Below are 19,310 nucleotides of genomic sequence, written 5' to 3'. Positions count from 1 at the left end.
ATCAGGATTGATGATCTTTCTAATCAATCTTTTCTAATCAAATTAATTGGGAATAAATTGGAAAATTGAGAAATTGTACATAAGCTTGATGAGAGCAATCATCTATCTGGGATAAGTTTTTTCAAAAATATAGCTTTATACCTCATTAAATTCATTTTAATTAAGGAATAAAATTATAAAGCGTTTTATTCCTCACAAGTTTTATTCGTGATAAATTTCGATATAATTAGAAATAAAGTAACAATTTGCAAAAATCTGAAGCCATGTATCAATGAAAATAGCTCTAGTTACAGTTTCTACCGCTAGATGTCGTGGACGAGGTCTTTTGCAATTCCTTGGCAAGCAGTGACAAGAACGAATTCAGTTTTTTTAGACGGAGATAACGCGACGGTATCTGATTTTTATCCCAATTTTTTGACTAAACAGTGAATCTGACGGTAAATTGTGATACCACCTTATTTGTTAAATATTCCGTGATCTATAAATTATGTACAGTGCATTATTTTGGTGAAATTAATAGGAAAGCTGTTATTCGAGATTTTCTGCATATTGAGGTTAGTACAGATTCAGTTTTGTCAATTTTGTAGCCTAATTATTAGTTTGTCAATGAAGTACCATTTGACATGATTTGTAGAATTTCGAATTCCCTACAAAAAGTATTCATAATGTTTTCTTGATAAGATTGATGATAGAGATGTAATGTGAGGTTTTTGTTATGAGGTTCAACATTTTTGGCTTCATTATTATGAAAATTCTGTGATAAAATGTTTGATTCGATGGTGATATATAAATGAAAATGATCTATTCACCCCAATTAGTCCATGATTATTAATATTCACTATTATTATTGTGAATATAGACTCAAATATAGCCTGTAAATTTTCTTCTGGTTGCGTTCTTACCGTACATCAGTATCGTACCGTATTTGTAGTTTTCATGTTAGGTATGACCAGATATAATAACTAATCGGAAAGTTATATATTTTAAATTGTAGATCAATTAATTCTCTACAAAAAAGTTCAAGAGACCTACTTTTATTGATTGAACAATAAGATTTTTATTGGACAAAAACTGGAAGGATGTTACAAGTCTGAATTCAAATGAGATTCGCCCATTATTCCAAGCATAATAATCAAGGTTAAATTGAAAGTTGAAGAGATTTAAAAGAACATCAATTGTAGCCAGTTTTATGCTCTGCAAAAAAGGATTCTCTCACGTTTTTCGATTAGATCAACGATAAAACTACAATTCTCAAAAAACTGAAGCAATGTCAGATTATCTTGACATCTTGAGCAAGATTTGAAAGTTTGGTTCCCTTTACTGCCGCTAGGTGGTGTGAGTGAGTCATTCCTGAATTCAGCCGGCTTTTGAGAGCTTGAAGATTCAGAGCTTGGTTTCTGGCTTCCCAAACCATGACTAGATGTATTAGACTCCTTTTATTCAATTTTGTGACTTTGGGCTTGATCTGACGGTAAAATCTTACTGAACAATAATTGTAGAGAATTATTCTGTCTATAAATGATGTTTTGTCGATTTTTTTGTTAAAATCTATAATAAGGCCGTAATTTGATTATTTGTTATACAAGTAATGACGTTCACCACTTTTCATGAATTTAGTAATAATTATGAAATTATTGATGTGACTTATGTAGGCTCTTATTTTTTGGCACATTGATAGGCCTACATTAGTTAAAATTACACTTCATCTTCATATCGGCCAATAATCCTTTATTCCATAACTCACTTTTCAAATTAATTGGGAAACTACAGTTAGTTAGTTGCATTGGAAGTTTATTTAATTGATGAATAATATCTTGTAATTTATATAAATGGAGAGATCTAATCTTCCATATTCAATATGCTTCTTCTAAGTAAACGTTTTAGCGTGTCAGTTTAGCCTAAAATAAATAATACGGTACTGTACGTCCATTTATTTGAGGCTCTACTGTTTCTCTATTAATATATTGAGGTCACGTTATAATGGCAGTATTCAATTACCGTTGATGCTGCTATCCTTTTCTATCATTCGACAAAGCAGATATCGCTATCCTTTTATAGCTCTGCAACGTTGCCAGATCGCTTTTCAACAATGTAGAAATATAAATAAAAAAATATTCAATCTCAATAATGGGAATTTATCTTTAGATCATTGAAAAATATATAGTGAGGTCCACGTTATAATGACAGTGTTTAATTAGCAATGGTATTGCTATCCTTGTCTATCATTCAACAAAGTAGATAGCGCTATCTCTTTTTAACTTTGCTCTGTTGCCAGATCGTCTTTTAAAAATGTAGAATTAATAATTAATTAACAAAATATTTCAATTATGTAAATTAATAAAAAATATAACAAGAATGAACAATTAATATTACATCAGAAATACCTACCCAATTTATTCTATGTACCGTTCCTTGGATATACCGGTATCAGCTATCCTCTATAGAAGGCAGTAGCAAGGCGGAGAATCGGCAACGCTGTTGTTCTCCTATCTTTCTTCACTGCCATTATAACGTGGACTTCACTATAGTTAAGGAATAGCTATATCAGGGGAGTAATTAAAGCGTGGTAATTGGTAACTAGGCCCCCCTAATAAGCGTTCATAAGGCACTTGGGGGTGCTAGTTCAAAACTTGCGCGCTAGTTACTTGCCTCTCCTACTTGCCCCCTCTACTTGCCTCACTACTTGACTCACTCACTCGACTAGCCTCTTGGCCTACAGAAGATTTGAGCATCCATATATAGGGCACTAGGCTTAGGACTTTCATTATAACATGGACCTAACTATAGTTGACCGAGCGAAGTGAGGTCTAATATTCAAGTCGACGGTTTGACATTTCTCTTAAAGTTTAAATGTTTATATGTGGCGCATTTATGGCGAAACGCGGTAATAGATTTTCATGAAATTTGACAGGTATGTTCCTTTTTTAATTGCGCGTCGACGTATATACAAGGTTTTTGGAAATTTTACATTTCAAGGATAATATAAAAGGAAAAAGGAGCCTCCTTCATACGCCAATATTAAAGTAAAAATCTGGTGTGGTGCACTCACACAACTTTCCTTGCCGTTTTGAAAATTGATCACCTGAAGTTAGTGTGCACGCGCATCTCAAGTCTACTCTTTTAAACAAAGATCTGAGCCAGCTGGTGACAGGACAATAACGCTGGAGACATAGGAGGTCTGCTATCTCTTCATAGTGAATGATTTAATAGGATCAACAGTTGCGAACAGTTTGCAATTGGATAATCACATTTTCTCGAATTTCCAGCTTATTTTCAATTTTAGGTTAACATGTTATTGCACATTAATTGTAGAGATTCTCATGTTCAATCTTTTCCACTCGAAATTCTTTGTTTAAATTGTATCTGAAGCCTGATAATTGGGAATCCAAAATCAAACTTTGCATAAATGGGGCGGAGCTCCTGAAATTTTTACAGATATGTGACTGGTGGCAGTTGATACAGCTTATCAATGACTATTCTAGGTATAAATTTAATCAAAATCGTTGGAGCCGTTTTTGGGAAGACCGCGAAAAACCCTGTTTTTGACAACATTTTATTCATTTTAGCCGCCATCTTGAATTGCATTTGATCGAAATTGTTCGTGTCGGATCCTTATATTGTGAAGACCTTAAGTTCTGAATTTCAAGTCACTCCGTTAATTGGGAGATGAGATATCGTGTACACAGACGCACATACACTCATACACAAACACACACACACACACTCACACACACACACACACACACTCTCACACACACACACACACACACACACACACACACACACACACACACACACAGACCAATACCCGAAAACCATTTTTTTGGACTCAGGGGACCTTGAAACGTATAGAAATTTGGAAATTGGGATACCTTAATTTTTTTCGGAAAGCAATACTTTCCTTACCTATGGTAATAGGGCCCTATACGATACATAAACGCCCTATACCATGGTATATCTACTTACGCTATTGTTTCTCTATGATATAATCTAATCTTAAATAGTATCTTTACTCTATGGTATTATCACTTGAAAAATAAAAACGTTGATAGGTGTTTTAGACACGTTTTCATTATTTGCTGTATTAATGAGCCTGTATTCTGATGGCAAGTTTTATTCAATTTTGAAAATAATCTGATTTTTTATCAGAGTGTATCAGCACTTTTGTAGGATGTTATCCAGGGTTAAGGGTTAAGGTGTGGGTAAGGGGGGGGAGCCAAATACAATTAAATGTTAAGCCTTGTAGAGCAGGTTTGGGTCACGTAGGCCTATATGGACATGAAAGGCTTGTGCAAGCATAACCAAGCTGGAGGAGGAAGAGGAGGAGGAGGAGAAGGAGTAGGAGGAAGTGGTGGATGAGGTAGGTGGAGGAGGATGAAGAGGACGGGGAGGAGGAGGAGTAGGAGGAAGAGGTGAATGAGGAAGAGGCAGAGGAGGAACAGGAACTGAAGGAGCAGTAGGAGAAAGAGAAGAAAAAGCAGGAGGGAAGAAGTTGAGAAGGAGAAGGAAGAGGAGAAGAACTGGAAAAGGTGGAGGAAGATGAGAAGGAGGAGAACAAAAAGGAGGGGGAGTGGAGAGGTTGAGGAGGTGTTCAGGTGGATGAGGAGGAGGAGCTGAAGGAGGTGGAGGAGAAAAAGAAGAAAAAGCAGGAGGGAAGAAGTTGAGGAGGAGAAGGAATAAGAGAAGAGCTGGTGAAGGTGGACGAAGATGAGAAGGAGGAGAACAAGAAGAATGAGAAGAGGGGAGGTTGAGGAGGTGTGGAGGTGGATGAGGAGGGGGAGCTGAAAGAGGTGGAGGAGAGAGAGAAGAAAAAGCAGGAGGGGAGTTGATGAGAAGAAGAAGGAAGAAGAGAAGAACTGGTGAAGGTGGAGGAAGATGAGAAGGAGGAGAACAAAAAGGAGGAGGAGAGGTGAGGTGGATGAGGAAGAGGAGGAGGAGGAACAGGAACTGAAGGAGCAGGAGGAGGAGAAAGGGAAGAAAAAGCAGGAGGAAGAAGTTGAGGAAGCAGAGGTGTTGGCGAGGAAGAAGGGGTAACAGAAGGAGAGAGAACAGAAGAGAGAGAGAGAGAGAGAGAGAGAGAGAGAGAGAGAGAGAGAGAGAGAGAGAGAGAGAGAGTGAGTGAGTGAGAAAGGGTGAGAGAGGAGACTGTGTTAAATAAACAGAAGTAGTGTTTGTATGGATATGTTTACCAACCTGTGTTTACTTTTAATTATGTGCTGAGTGTGTTTTTTTGTTTTACCCATCATCGCTAAATACATATATGTAGGTAAAATGAGATGGTGGAAGTGGGAAAAGTGTTAAAGGAGGAATGGAAGGGAGAGAAGAAGAAGAAGAAAAAAGAAGAAGAAGAAGAAGAAGAAGAAGAAGAAGAAGAAGAAGAAGAAGAAGAAGAAGAAGTGGTAAATGTACATTTCGGTCGCTGAGGATGAAGTCCACAAGAACTCTAGGCTTGTGCATAGGTAATGGAGGAGATGATGATGATTAGAATGATGATGATCAAGAAGATGTACATTTTGGTTGCTGAGGATGAAGTCCACAAGAAATCTAGGCTTGTGCTTTAGTAATGGAAAGGATGATGATGATATGAAAGGTGACTGAGTCTCTTGTGAACTCCGAAGCACTGGAATAAAAAATAATTTTGAAGTTACTTTTTGAACAGGTCTAGTAGGTGGTATTATGAAAATTTCCATCAACTGTATATTTGAAAATTTTCAGTGCTTACCCAATTAGTATTTTTTCGCCACACTGCACAGAAAGCAGCTGTTTTCCAGTCCCTACATAGATCTGAAAGGCATTGTTTGCAGACGACTCTCATCTGACGTCAGAACAGGTTTCTTTCCATTCCTAACATGGAATTAAGAAAGGTGATCAAAAAACAGCTGATCAAAAAACTTTTCATTATTTGTGTTCATTATTCAATAATTAAAACATTTATAATAATACTAGCAGAAACCCGTGCTCCGCAAGGATCTATTTTTAAACTTGACAAACTGAAAACTTGACATAATGAAATTTTGAAGAATTGGAAATAGGCCTATAACCATCCTTGGTTAATTAAGAATCTATATGCAAAATTTCAAGTCAATTAGTCCAGTAGTTCAGACGTGATGATGCGTCAAACATAATTTCCCTATCACCTACGTGTATAAGCCAGTTCTTAACTTTATTAATTATAGATATATAGTTAACGACTGCAAGAGATAGGACTGTGGAACAGAATAGTGGTAATAATAATAATAATAATTTTGAGTGACCTGGCTGGCTCAGGTCTGGTGTCATAGTTTTCAGGTCGCAACTGATCAATTTCAGGGCCTCTGACATGACCTAACGACTGCTTTTACGCAGCCGGGACCGACGGCTTAACGTGTCCATCCGAAACACGGGAGTGGCCCGAGATAAATATCTTGCCCGGGCCGGGATTTGAACCCGGGCCTCTGAATCATAAAGCCATCATCTGATCCACTCGACTACGGCTACTCAGAATAGTGGTGAAACTATGATAGCGCCAGAAGTGGCTCAAAAACAATGGTTGGTGTAGTACTACATGAACTTTTTGAAAGTGATTTGAAAAAAAATGTTAAAACAACAGAACTGAAAGTTGTCAACCTTATCATTCTACCTCCATTCAGAGAGGCTTTCATTTGAATGTAAATCTATATAGATAAAGATGAATGTATGTTTGTATGTTTGTTCCCTATAGACTTGAAAACTACTTGACATAACGGCATGTAACTTATTTGGGAATACCGTATGTTGTGTTAATATTGGGGATGGTTTCTGAACAGAAATTTTAATAGGGGAGCTAATAATAATTATTTATTAATCTATTTTACAGACCTATGTTTTCGAAATTGTCGGCCGAGCGGCTAGTGAAGAACGGAAAGATGATCATGATAATATGATTTCAGCATCTAAAGTTACCAGCTGTAATAAACATGTCACCCTGTGATAAATTGTGTACTGGTATTGAAACGGTAGTTTGGAGTTGAAGTGTAGTTGATTGGTACCAGCTGTGTAGATAATGGTTCCTTAGAAGACTTATACAAATAATCATCACTCCCCTATCATTGAGAAACTGGGAAATGTTGAAAAAAATTTATTCACCTCATGAAAGAGAGTTGTTCATATTGCATTCATTGATTACTGAAGAATGAGAGGATAATTTACAATTTATTTGAATTTCGGTTAGCTTATATTCATCCTAAAATGGAAGATGGAAAGAATAATTATGGAATTCTGTGTGATTCATCGTACATCGCATTTTTCCTGGACCATCCATTGACAATCAACAATCATGAAAACATTGAATTCATCTTTGAAACACTGATTTAAACTATCTATTTTTTTAATTCAACACTTTACTAATAGATATTATTACCAATTGATTGAGAAGAATATGTTTTGGGAATAATGAATGCTGCATGACTAAGCACATAGGAAGTCCGTATTCAGATGTGAATGAAAATATTGATTGTCAGATAAATTTCATGATTCACCAAATAAAGTTAAGTGTGACATAAGATACATTGACATTTTGGCGGTACGAAGTTCGCCGGGTAAGCTATTTATAAATAAAGATTTATTATTAATAGTCAACGCTTTGAAAAAAGACAGACTCAATCACCAGGAATACTATAAATTCTATGAGGGACCAGTAAGCCATTAATTTTGAGTAGTTCAATGACTTCCATTATGGACACTGGATACATTATGGACAATCAATACGTATGAAATTTACTAGCCACAGAATAAAAAACTTTTGATTACAATGACCCCGACTACTACAATATGAATAACCATTTGGATCAATAAGGAGTTACTCACATCTCTCATCAACTTGTACTTTTTATTCACAAAATATTAACAAAAAATAATATTATATAAGTTATATTGAATGAACTCACGGCTAGTACTCAAATTTGTCTTTTTCTGGCCGTGCTACAAATAAATGTAGGTATATGTTTGTAATCTTGTTGTATATTAAGAAAGTTTTCAATGTGATTTTTGATAGCAATAAAATTTGAATTTGAAAAAAATAGTTATCAACAAACTCCTAAGCAAAGAAAATCTATGTGCTCTTTTCCAATCGGAATGTATATGACTCCATACAGCTGATAGAAGGCGCAATCCGAACTGCCTGTCCAAGCATACGACAATGGAATACACACGTGGCAAGCTCGCGCTAAATTAATTTTATCAGCTGATTGACAAAATTATTTTAAGCTTTCCAATGATTACAACATATGTTAGAATATCATGTGTCAATTATCTCAGTCCCATATGGCGTTCACTTTACAATGTTCATAACCTTACTTAATAGGATCCTTTTTCATCCTTTGAAACCCTTAGAGGCAAAATATCTCAAAATCCGTTCTTAGTGCGCGTCTAGCATGTTTGAAGAATATTTGTGCAAAGTTTTAAGTCTGTAGGCCAATTAGTTTGAGCTGTAGTGTGATTTTACATCAAAATTTTCGAAAAATGCTCTCTCCTGAACCCCCCTGTGCTCCTGATCAGAATTTTTCTGCATAGATCTAATTTTTTTTCGTAGCTGAACAAAAAAGTTCCTTATGACTTTAATGTGAAGTGAACGGTTAAAAAGTACAAAATTCTGGGGGGCCCCAGCTCCCTCAGGGGGGAAAACTTCTGAAAATCCTTTGTTAGTGGATGTTTTGAGGCTACCATGAACAATTGTGCAAAATTTCAAGTTTTTAGGCTCAGTAGTTTGGGTTGTGGTGTGATGTGGTAGAGCTTCCACTTTTTGCTTTCGGAATAAACAATTATTCTCATATACATATATATATATATATATATATATATATATATATATACACCTAACTGGTGTGTGCCTAACTTTATTCAGGAATATTGAAAGCGTCAGTTAGTGGAGCTGGTCTTAAACAGTCTCCTTTCCAACTCCAGTACTGACTGCACGTCACTTATCCAGTTCGATAGCACAACAACTTCCATGTCAGTTACTTCCTCAGTTGAAAGCTTATCTATATATATATATAAAAGCGAAATGACACTCACTGACTGACTGACTGACTGACTGACTCACTCACTCGCAGAACTAAAAATCTACCAGACCAAAAACGTTCAAATTTGGTAGGTATGTTCAGTTGGCCCTTTAGAGGCGCACTAAGAAATCTTTTGGCAATATTTTAACTCTAAGGGTGGTTTTTAACGGTTTAAAGTTCGTCTTTAAGCATGTATATTTTTCTTATTCTCTTAATTATATTTGAAAAATGTCCATACCATATGTTAATATAGAACTATAATCTAGAGAGAGTACCTTTTCGAAACAGTTGTTAACTGGTAACTAAATTAATAATTTTAGTCAGGTTGGCATTAAGTTGAGTTGACTTTGTTAGGTTGGCACCAAGTTGAGATTGAAATGCATTATTATCGCGGAAAAATTGATTGGGCACTGCTACTTCAATCAGAGCTATTCCTGGGAATATTATATTACTAGCCGTCAGGCTCGCTTCGCTCGCCATATCCGTTTAGTCTGGACCCCTGACTGGATCGTCCTAACATATGATACAAACGCTCAAATGAAAAATGCAGGCGAGCGAAGCGAGCCTGATGATCTCATTCTTGGACGAACCAGTCGGGGGTCCAGGGGTGGAGCCCCCTGGCTAGACGGATATGGCGAGCGAAGCGAGCCTGACGGCTAGTCACATAATATAGCACAATAAGTATAGTGTAGTACAGAAATAATTTCTTCTCTTCTCTTCTTCTTCTTCTTCTTCTTCTTATCTTCTTCTTCTTCTTCTTTTCTTCTTCTTCTTTTTCTTCTTCTTCTTATTCTTCTTCTTCTTCGTCTCTTCTTCTTCTTCTTCTTCTTCTTATCTTCTTCTTCTTCTTGTTCTTGTTCTTCTTCTTCTTCGTCTTCTTCTTCTTTTTCTTCTTCTTCTTCTTCTTCTTCTTCTTCTTCTTCTTCTTTTCTTCTTCTTCTTCTTCTTCTTCTTATTCTTCTTCTTTTCTTCTTCTTCTTCTCTTCTTCTCTTCTTCTTCTTCGTCTTCTTCTTCTTCTTCTTCTTCTTCTTTTCCTTCTTCTTCTTCTTCTATTCTTCTTCTTCTTTTCTCTTCTCTTCTTCTTCTTCTTCTTCTTCTCTTCTTTTCTTCTTTTCTTCTTCTTGTTCTTGTTCTTCTTCTTCTTCTTCTTCTTTTTCTTCTTCTTCTTCTTCTTCTTCTTCTTCTTCTTCTTCTTCTTCTTCTCTTCTTCTTCCTTCTTCTTCTTCCTTCTTCTTCTTCTTCTTCTTCTTCTTCTCTTCTTCTCCTTTCTCTTATTCTTATTCTTATTCTTCCTCTTCTCTTTGTTGCTCTAGCTTTAAGCATCATTATTATTACAATATTCCCCTTACTTCCATTGTTTAATAGTTTTTTATCATTTTATCGCTGAATTTTGTCTGTTCTGATGCTTATTCTTCTTCTTTTTCCTCTCCTCTTCCTTATTCTTTTTGTACTTCTCCTAGGGTTAGACTTGATTTTTAGAATGATTTCTTCTACAGTTGTGATCAAATCGTTTCTCTGTTCTCCTGTCTTGTTCGCCTGTTCCTTCTTATTCTTCTCTCCTTCTAGACATTTTCTTCTTCTTCTTCTTCTTGTTCCAGTTCCCATCTCGTATCATTATGACAATATCTCCATCTTTGTTCCACATTTTTTATGATCTGTTTGTCTGTTCGACTACTGTATTGTTAAAAGTAAATTGGTATGGCTTCTGTTGGTGGGGAGTCCCTTGCGGGAAGGTCCCACCGCCTAAATATTATATAATTTAAGCCGTCAATGGGCCTTACGACTGTCATACTTCAGCCGGGACCGACAATTACGTGCCCTTTCGAAACACTTCATTGTTTACTCTATCCAATAAATAAATAAATAAAAGTCTAGTGAAACAAACATTTCCCTTCTTCCCCTCCATCCCCTCTTTCTTCAATTCACCTCCCCTCCTCATTCTTCTCCACCACCACTTTTGTTTGTCTTCTTCTTCCATTTTCCAAAACCATCATTTTTACAATATTTTTGTACTTGTTTAACAGATTTTATGATCCGATTGTCTGTCGCACTTTCCAAAGTCTGATTTCTAATGAAGCAAAAATTTATATTCTCCTCCTTCTACCTTTTCTCCTCATTTTCCTTCTCCTCCTACTCTGTCCTAGTCTGTCGCTCTCTTCAAAGTCTAGTGAAACATGAATTTACCTTGTTTTTCTTCTCCTCTTATTTTCTTCAATCCCTTCCAGTTTTCATCATCATTATAACAATATTTTCATTTTCTATTTCCCGCTTGTCTGTTCTCCTCTCTAAAGTCCAGTGAAACAAAAATTATCCCTCTTATCTTCCTCTTCCTTCTACACTACTTCCTCTTACTTTTACACCACCTCCTTCTCCTCTTTCTCCTTTCACCAATTCCCAACATCATCATTATAACAATATTTCTGTCTCTGTTTCCCAGTTTTTATGATCCGTTTGTCTGTCCCACTCTTCAAAAACTAGTGAAACAAAAATTTTCGGCGCGCTTAAACTTCAACAAATTCCGTGACGAAAGCTGTTAGCGTGCTGCAATGCTGTTTCTGAATTTCACCCTGAAAAAAAACCAACCTAGAAACAAAATGGCGAACAAATATTTCCAGATATTGCAGTTTAAATCCAGGGGAGAGTGAAGGGTGGGGGACTTGCGAAGTCCTTTGATAAGTCCCGCGTTGACTTTGCATGTCAAATGTATAGCGACAAGCATTTTATAAGTCCGGGGACTTAGTCACCGTTTTTGAAGTTCACTGAAATATGGGTCACGTTGTTTGAAAGGTTTCATGTTGAACTGTCAGTGTATGATGAACATTTCATATTATTTAATATCCTATCCACAAAAGACTAGTAGAAAACCCTTGCACCGCAAGGGTCTATTTTGAAACTTGACAAACTGAAAACTTGACGTAATGAAATCTTAAAAATAGGCCTATAACCATCCTCAGTGAATTGAGAATTTATATGCAACATTTCAAGTTGATTAGTTGAGTAGTTCAGACGTGATGATATGTCATTCATGAATTTCCTTTTCCCGTACGTGTGTAAGCTCGTTCTTTCCTGTAAATTATTGACCGAGCGAAGTGAGCTCTAAGATTCAAGTCGACGGTTTGGCATTTCACTGTTTAAATGTTTAGATGTTTGAATGTTTAAATGTTTATAATTATGTTGCGTTGAAGGAGCCTCCTTCATACGCCAATAATGGAGTAAAAATCAGACTATAGAATTATTCATCATAAAAATCAGCTGACAAGTGATTACACAGATGTGTGGAGAAGCCAGTCTATTGCTGTATTTCCATAAGGTCTATAGTTTCAATCAGGTACTTGTGGATGAGAATAATGCGTGAGGTCTACTGTTCACAGAACTACTAGTATTACAGCTGATGGAAAGTGAAATGCAAGTGTGGGCTTTATATGGGCTTTGAAGCCCTTATATGGGCTTTATACGTGGTGTTTACACTTGTGATGGATAGCCATAAAATTGTAGAGCAAACTTCACGGCGAATTGTAAAGGAGGACTCTGATTGGCTGAAAGGCTCAGCGTTTGGAGTACGGTACGGCGAACAGTTAACAGAGGCGAGCGGCAAGGCGAACGGTTCGGAGTACGGTACGGCGAATGTTTAACAACTAATTTTTAACTTTATGAAACATATGCTCATGTTCGCTGAAAGGCGCGATGTTCGGCGGAATGCACGGTTTGCTGCGCGGTTCAAGGTTCGGTTCAGCATGATTGTGTGGTCGCACCTTTAGATGTTACCGTACAGGACATTTATACAGATCACAGTTCAAAGCAACATAATAATCTATATTATGATGAAGGAAACACACATCGATATCTCAAACCTTTCAAAAGTTATTCCAATTCAAAGATACTGATATATAATCCGTCTATCATCTTCTATACTATAATAAAGGAAAGAACTGGCTTATACACGTATATAGGATTGGAAAATTATGTTTGACGCATCATCACGTCTCAACTACTGGACTGATTTACTTGAAATGTTGCATAAATTCTTAATTAACCGAGGATTCTTATAGGCCTATTTTCAATTCTTCTAGATTTCATTACGTCAAGTTTTCAGTTTGTTGGGTTTTGAAACAGATCCTAACGAAGCACGGGTTACCTGCTAGTAAATAAATAAAATGAAATAAATAAAATGAAATGAAATTCTACTTTCAATAAAGGATTGATGGATTTGAAGATTTGAACTGGAACCAGTTGAATTGTTAAGGTGCGTCATCAGCGCCAGAAAGAAGCTCATTTTCACTTCTCATCAGCTGATGCCAATCTAATTACAACTGTATTCATTCATTAACAGTAAGATACAGTTATAATAATCACGGCATCAGCTGATAAAATGTGACATGCGCGTGCTCGTGGCACAGAGGTCTGTACGCACCTATAGAATTTACTGAAGAGTTTGATTAATTCGAGATTAATAAACAGCTATTATATTCATCCTCAGGTCAATTTCTATCACATTAAATATGCCATCTTAATATCGAAAATAATAGAACAAACTATGCATTCTCTGACTCGAAATATCGTGAATCACCTTTTTCAAACCTTTTCTCAATCCTCAGGTTCGTTTCTGAGGATTAAAATCACATTAGAATATCGAGGCACCGAGCTTCGCTTGTTATTTTATTTATTGACTACTCATAAACCGAACACAATTCTTTAAAGTGATTGGGGAAGGACTAACAGGCACAGCCCGAAACTGTTTCTTCCCCGAATTTTGATTTATACACTATAAATAGTCCAGAAAGTAGGTTATGTTCCATACACTTGAATTCAGGCTCAATTTTCAGTTCAAACATTTGAAAACAAAAAGTTCTAATTTAGATTATTCACAAACCAAATTGAATAACAGAATAACACTCACTAATCACTTAAAATTGTCAAATAATGATCAAATTTGAAAATTTTGATATACTGTAGTTTATCATGTGATCGAGTCGATTAAATTGTCTAGCTAGATAATATTTCTCGCTGATTGATTACACAGCTGGAAATAATTCTGTCTCTCTCCCACACACGCATCTTCTGTTTCGACAAACGACGAAAATTATCATCTGTTTTTCCAAGGATGAATAATTGTTATCATTTTCATATCCTTCAGCAAGTTTTCCCAGGGATGAGACCTGGTGCAATCGAATTTTTATATCATAAACCTACTATGTTCCAAATTTCGTGAAAATCGTTAGAGCCGTTTTCGAGATCCGTTGAACATAAATAACCAGATATAAAAATATATACAGATATACAGAAATTCCTCGCTTAATATAATAGGATATGCCATACTAATAACAAAAATAATAGAACAAACTATGCATTGTCTGTCTCGAAATATCGCGAGCCACCTTTTTCAAAGCCTCATCACCGAAAATGATGAAAAATGATTCCCTATTTTCTAACTCATTAACCCACATCCTTTGACAAATAATTAAAATTATTAGGTTCCTCTCTATCACACTAAATACCACCCTAATATCGAAAATAATACAACAAAACTATGCATTCTCTGACTCAAAATATCTCAAACCACCTTCTTCAGAGCCTCATCCCCTAAAAACCTCCCTTCTCCACCCATGCACCCTCCTGTAATACACACTCTTGTCTGTGACTGTCATCACTTGGGACGGGAATTTTTGGTGGGGAGGGAAATTTCGGTACAAAAAAGGGAAAAGCTCCATGTAGGGTGGGAAGGGAGATTTAGTTGGGAGGGAAATTTAGGACCGAAAAAGGGAAAAGTTATGGTGGGGTGGGAGAGTTTGGATTGGGGAGGGAAATTTCGGGTAGGATTTTGAGACGGGAGGGAAGTTTTGGGGTGAGAAGAGGGAAATAATCGCTGCCCAGCCTGCAGTGATGACACACAGAGAGGGTTGTTACAGACGTGTCTGAGTTACATTGGGGTATTGAGCGGCGGCTGGAGAAGTGGCTATCATCGGCTCGAAAATATCCCTCAATTTTCAAAAATAATCGGTCTGAAATGTAACCTGAGTTCTCGGGAAACTGTGGTAGATTTTGGGTTGAAGTGTAGGGAAGGTTCGTGTCGAAAAAAGGTCCGCGTGTGGGGTTTTGTTTTCGGGGTTGTTTTTTGGGGAAAATTTGAGTACGGGTTCCATTGTGAGCTGAACTGTGTTGGGGTTGAATTGGTGAGTCATTTTATTGTTATCAGATGAGTTTGATAGTGTATTTAATTCATTTATTAATACATTATTGTGAATACTATAGTTACTAACAGTAACATTTAAGTCTTCAGTTATGTATTAAATTGGGGTTGTTCCTGGCTTATAACTAAAAATAAATCATGACTGATAATGACTAGTTGATGATTCATTATCAATAGTTGGACAAGTGAAACCATTTCGCCCAATTTTTTTCAATTTTATTGATTATTTTACGATTTAAACTTGAAGTTGGTTATTGTAATCAAGGGTAGAGTAGGTGAATAGATTCTTTTTTAAAACTAGATGCTCCTAATGACTGATAATGTCTGGTTTATTAATCTTTATCAATGAATAAGTACTTCAATTTGTACCAATTTATACGTATTCAATGGGGAGACAAAGGAACAGAGCGAATGAGGCAAAAATTATTTAAATTTTCTTGATTATTTATGATTTGAACTTGAAGTTTGTTGTTGTAATTATGGGAAAGAGTAGGTGGATAGATTCTCTTTTACAACTAGAAGCTCCTAATGACTGATAATGTCTGGGGTTTATGAGTCTTTATCAATGAACTTTCTTTGGGCTATTCTTTGGATGATATACTGTTATTATTTTTGAATTTTCTTCGATAACAACTATTAAAACCTTGAAATTTTTTGTATAATGGGATGTGATAGATCTTTGTTTGAAACTAGGAACAATTGACTGATAATGTAATGATTCTTGATTCTGGTTCATGATTCTTTATCAATGAATTCTCTTTGGACTATTATAACTTTGGACTATTATGTTATAATTTAACATAATTATTTTCAAATTTTCTTTGATTTAAACGATGAAAATCTTGAAATTTCGTTTATTAATGGGATATGATAGAAATTTGTTTGGAGCTAGAGACACTTCATGACTGATAATACCCAAATGATGATTAATTATCAGTGATTTTTTGGAACCATGCACTCAATCTATCGTGAATTTTCTCGCATAATGTCATGATCAAAAACGTCAAATTGTTTGAGTTATTGAGTAAGAACAGAGAATGCTGTCAGTTATTGAGTGGAAGGGAGAGGGGTGAATTCGTGGATTAGATTGGATTTCTTTATCTATGTAGCTTACAATATTTGCATTCTCATAAACTATCTATGGAAACTGACAATACAGCTGAATATTTAATAAATTTTACATAGTACTCGTATGAACTGGAGATTAATTATTATCTTGATAAGAGGATTCAATTGAATTCAGAGAAGACTAAAATGTTTAGTAATAAGCTCCAACTCAGTCAAGTAAGGAACAATTCCATTTGATTTAAAATTCAATCTGGAATAGGATATCATGATATCTTGATATATGGGAGTTGATATGATTGTGATAGGCGGTAGGTATTCATGTAATAATTCTGAATGAAAAGACTAGGATAAACACCACAATATTACCTTCACAACATGATATATGATTCTAAAAAGAGGTTGATATTTTTGTCATAAATGCATAAATACAGTAAGGAATAGTATATTCTACTATATAAGTATTATCTATAATAATAAAGGAAAGAATCGGCTTATACACGTACGAGATAGGAAATTCACGAATGATGCATTATCACATCTGAACTACTGGACTGATTAGTCTATCTTGAAATTCTGCATATTGATTCTTAATTTACCGAGGATGGTTATAGACCTATTTTAAATTCTTCAAGCTCTCAGTAGGTCCAGTTTGTCAAGTTTTCAATTAGACCCTTTCAGAGCACGGGCACCTGCTGATTCTAAATAAAAAGACTATGATAATTACCTCAATATCACCTTTGCAACATGATATGTGATTGTGAAAAGAGGTTGATGATTTGTGATAATGTTGTGATAATTATCCAAAATAGAAAGACTAGAATAACTAGTAGTTCTGTGAACAGTAGACCTCACACAGTATTTTCATCCACAAGTACCGGATTGAAACAGACTATAGACCTTATGGAAATACAGCAATAGACTGGCTTCTCCACACATCTGTGTAATCACTTGTCAGCTGATTTATGATGAATAATTCTGTAGTCTGATTTTTACTCTAATATTGGCGTATGAAGGAGGCTCCTTTTTCCTTCTATATTATCCTTGAAATGCAAAATTTCCAAAAACCGTGTATATATGTCGACGCGCAATTAAAAAATGAACATACCTGTCAAATTTCATGAAAATCTATTACCGCGTTTCGCCGTAAATGCGCAACATATAAACATTTAAACATTAAGAGAAATGCCAAACCGTCGACTTGAATCTTAGACCTCACTTCGTTCGGTCAACTATCAGTATATCACCTTCAAAACTACACAGAAGTTGTGATAATTGTTGATATGAGTTGATAAATCAGCGGAGTTAATAACAGAATATCGGTGCACCGAGCTTCACTCGTTATTTTTATTTATTGATAAACAGAACACAATTCTCTAAAATGATCGTGTTTATATTTCACAGCTGGCTATACTTCAGCTTATGAATTTCGAGGATGCGATATTTTGATTTTCCACAAAATCACTAGCTCACTTTCGACATTGATTCACTGACGACAAAATTCTCAGCTGTTTCAGCCATGAATGAATTATCCTTTTAATGTCGTTCAGCGAGTTTTCTCAAGGATGAGACCTAAAGCAATCGAATCTTTTATATCATAAACCTACTATGCTCCAAATTTCGTGAAAATCGTTTGAGCCGTTTTGGAGATTCGTTGAACATAAATAACCAGATATAAAAATAACCACTCATAAATATACAGAAATTGCTCGCTAAATATAATAGGATAACGGATAATAGATAACTGATAACAATCCATTCTTGGAGAAGCACATAAAAAACTTTGTTTTCCATTATCATTTTACCGTTAATTTGGGGAGGGGAGGAGATATTAGATTGTTGGAAAGAGGTGGGAGATAATAGTAATAATGGAGAGGGGGGTGGCTAGAAGAGCCCTCATTAGAGTTCGAAAGTGTCATGCATTTTGGAGAAGGGGGCGTGGCTTGTTAGTACTTGAATTACAATTGGCTAATTACTGATGTTAACTTGAAATTTTGAAATTATACCGTCATAACTCTAATTCAAGTGATGTTGAATTGTTGATGTGATGGTCAACTAATTAAATGTTGAGAACAGTTTCTCAAAGGGAAGATTGGTATTATTATTTATTGATTGATATAATAAGTACATCACCAAAAATGATAGGGAGAGAAAAAATGAGGTAACCTTGTGCTATTCCTCTCCAAAATTTAGATAAGGTTACACATTGTCCGAAATAGGATAAGTCTTGTTGTTGTTCACTTCACAAAATTTTCAGTCCTTAATTATTTTCACAAAGTAGTTTTCAAAATTTAGATGCTTCAAAACCAAATATTGAAGAAATATTTCACATTATTATTACTAAAATAGGAAATATTTACATATTGAATAAATAATTTTGAAGGACCATGAAAATCTAAACTTTATTCTGAAAAGCACAGGTATGAACTGATATGTAACCTTTTCATCTATTGATACATTTGATGAGAATTGTTTTTCTTGCAAGAAATCGTCATGACCCTTCAGGATGTATTCATTCATACTTATCATAATCTTAGGGAGGAGTTACGTGGAAAAAGCATAATCTCAAAAAGTTTGATCCAGGGCTATGAATGCCTCAATGCTCTGAATGTCCAAACATTTCCATGAATTGAACTTGTGAAGAAATAAGAATTAGTTAAAAAATATCATGATCTCAGAAGTAAAATATAAATTCTTTCCTGTTGTAAACTAGATTCATAATCAACCCCTGTAAAATCAATTTAGCTGAAGTCAACAAACATATTTTAAAATCAACCTACCAAAGATTGAACGTGTAAAGTCAGATCTTTAAAAATTCTGAAATTATCGTTTGATCAGAGCAATTGAATTGAAGCTTCAGTAGGTGATATTTGAAGTGAAAATCAAATTAGTGCTTTTGTGAATTCCAGAAAAATATCATCCTACGTTAAAGAAGCCTTCTATCTGTATATTGTATACCTTGCTACCCACCTCTTCATAAAAATGCCCTGGGCACGTCATGTGATATAGGAAGTCAGAATGCTGATTATAAATCATGTGA

At 35.4% G+C, this 19,310-nt stretch overlaps 1 protein-coding gene across 2 annotated transcripts in view; it reads left to right on the top strand.

Annotated features, from left to right (window-relative positions):
- The first annotated feature begins 14,916 nt into the window (after positions 1–14,916).
- The window catches only part of LOC111057455, a 356,053-nt gene continuing 351,659 nt past the window's right edge, over positions 14,917–19,310 (top strand). The window contains exon 1 of one of the 2 annotated variants that reach the window (XM_039439738.1): positions 14,917–15,188. The gene's annotated coding sequence lies outside the window, so the exon portion shown is untranslated. The remainder of the gene's footprint in view (positions 15,189–19,310) is intronic. The other variant, XR_005572751.1, reaches the window with a different exon arrangement.

Source organism: Nilaparvata lugens, chromosome 13 (genome assembly GCF_014356525.2).
Source record: "Nilaparvata lugens isolate BPH chromosome 13, ASM1435652v1, whole genome shotgun sequence".
NCBI lineage: Eukaryota > Metazoa > Arthropoda > Insecta > Hemiptera > Delphacidae > Nilaparvata > Nilaparvata lugens.
The sequence above is the reverse complement of the archived record's forward strand: the minus strand, read 5'-3'. Positions and strand labels throughout refer to the sequence as shown.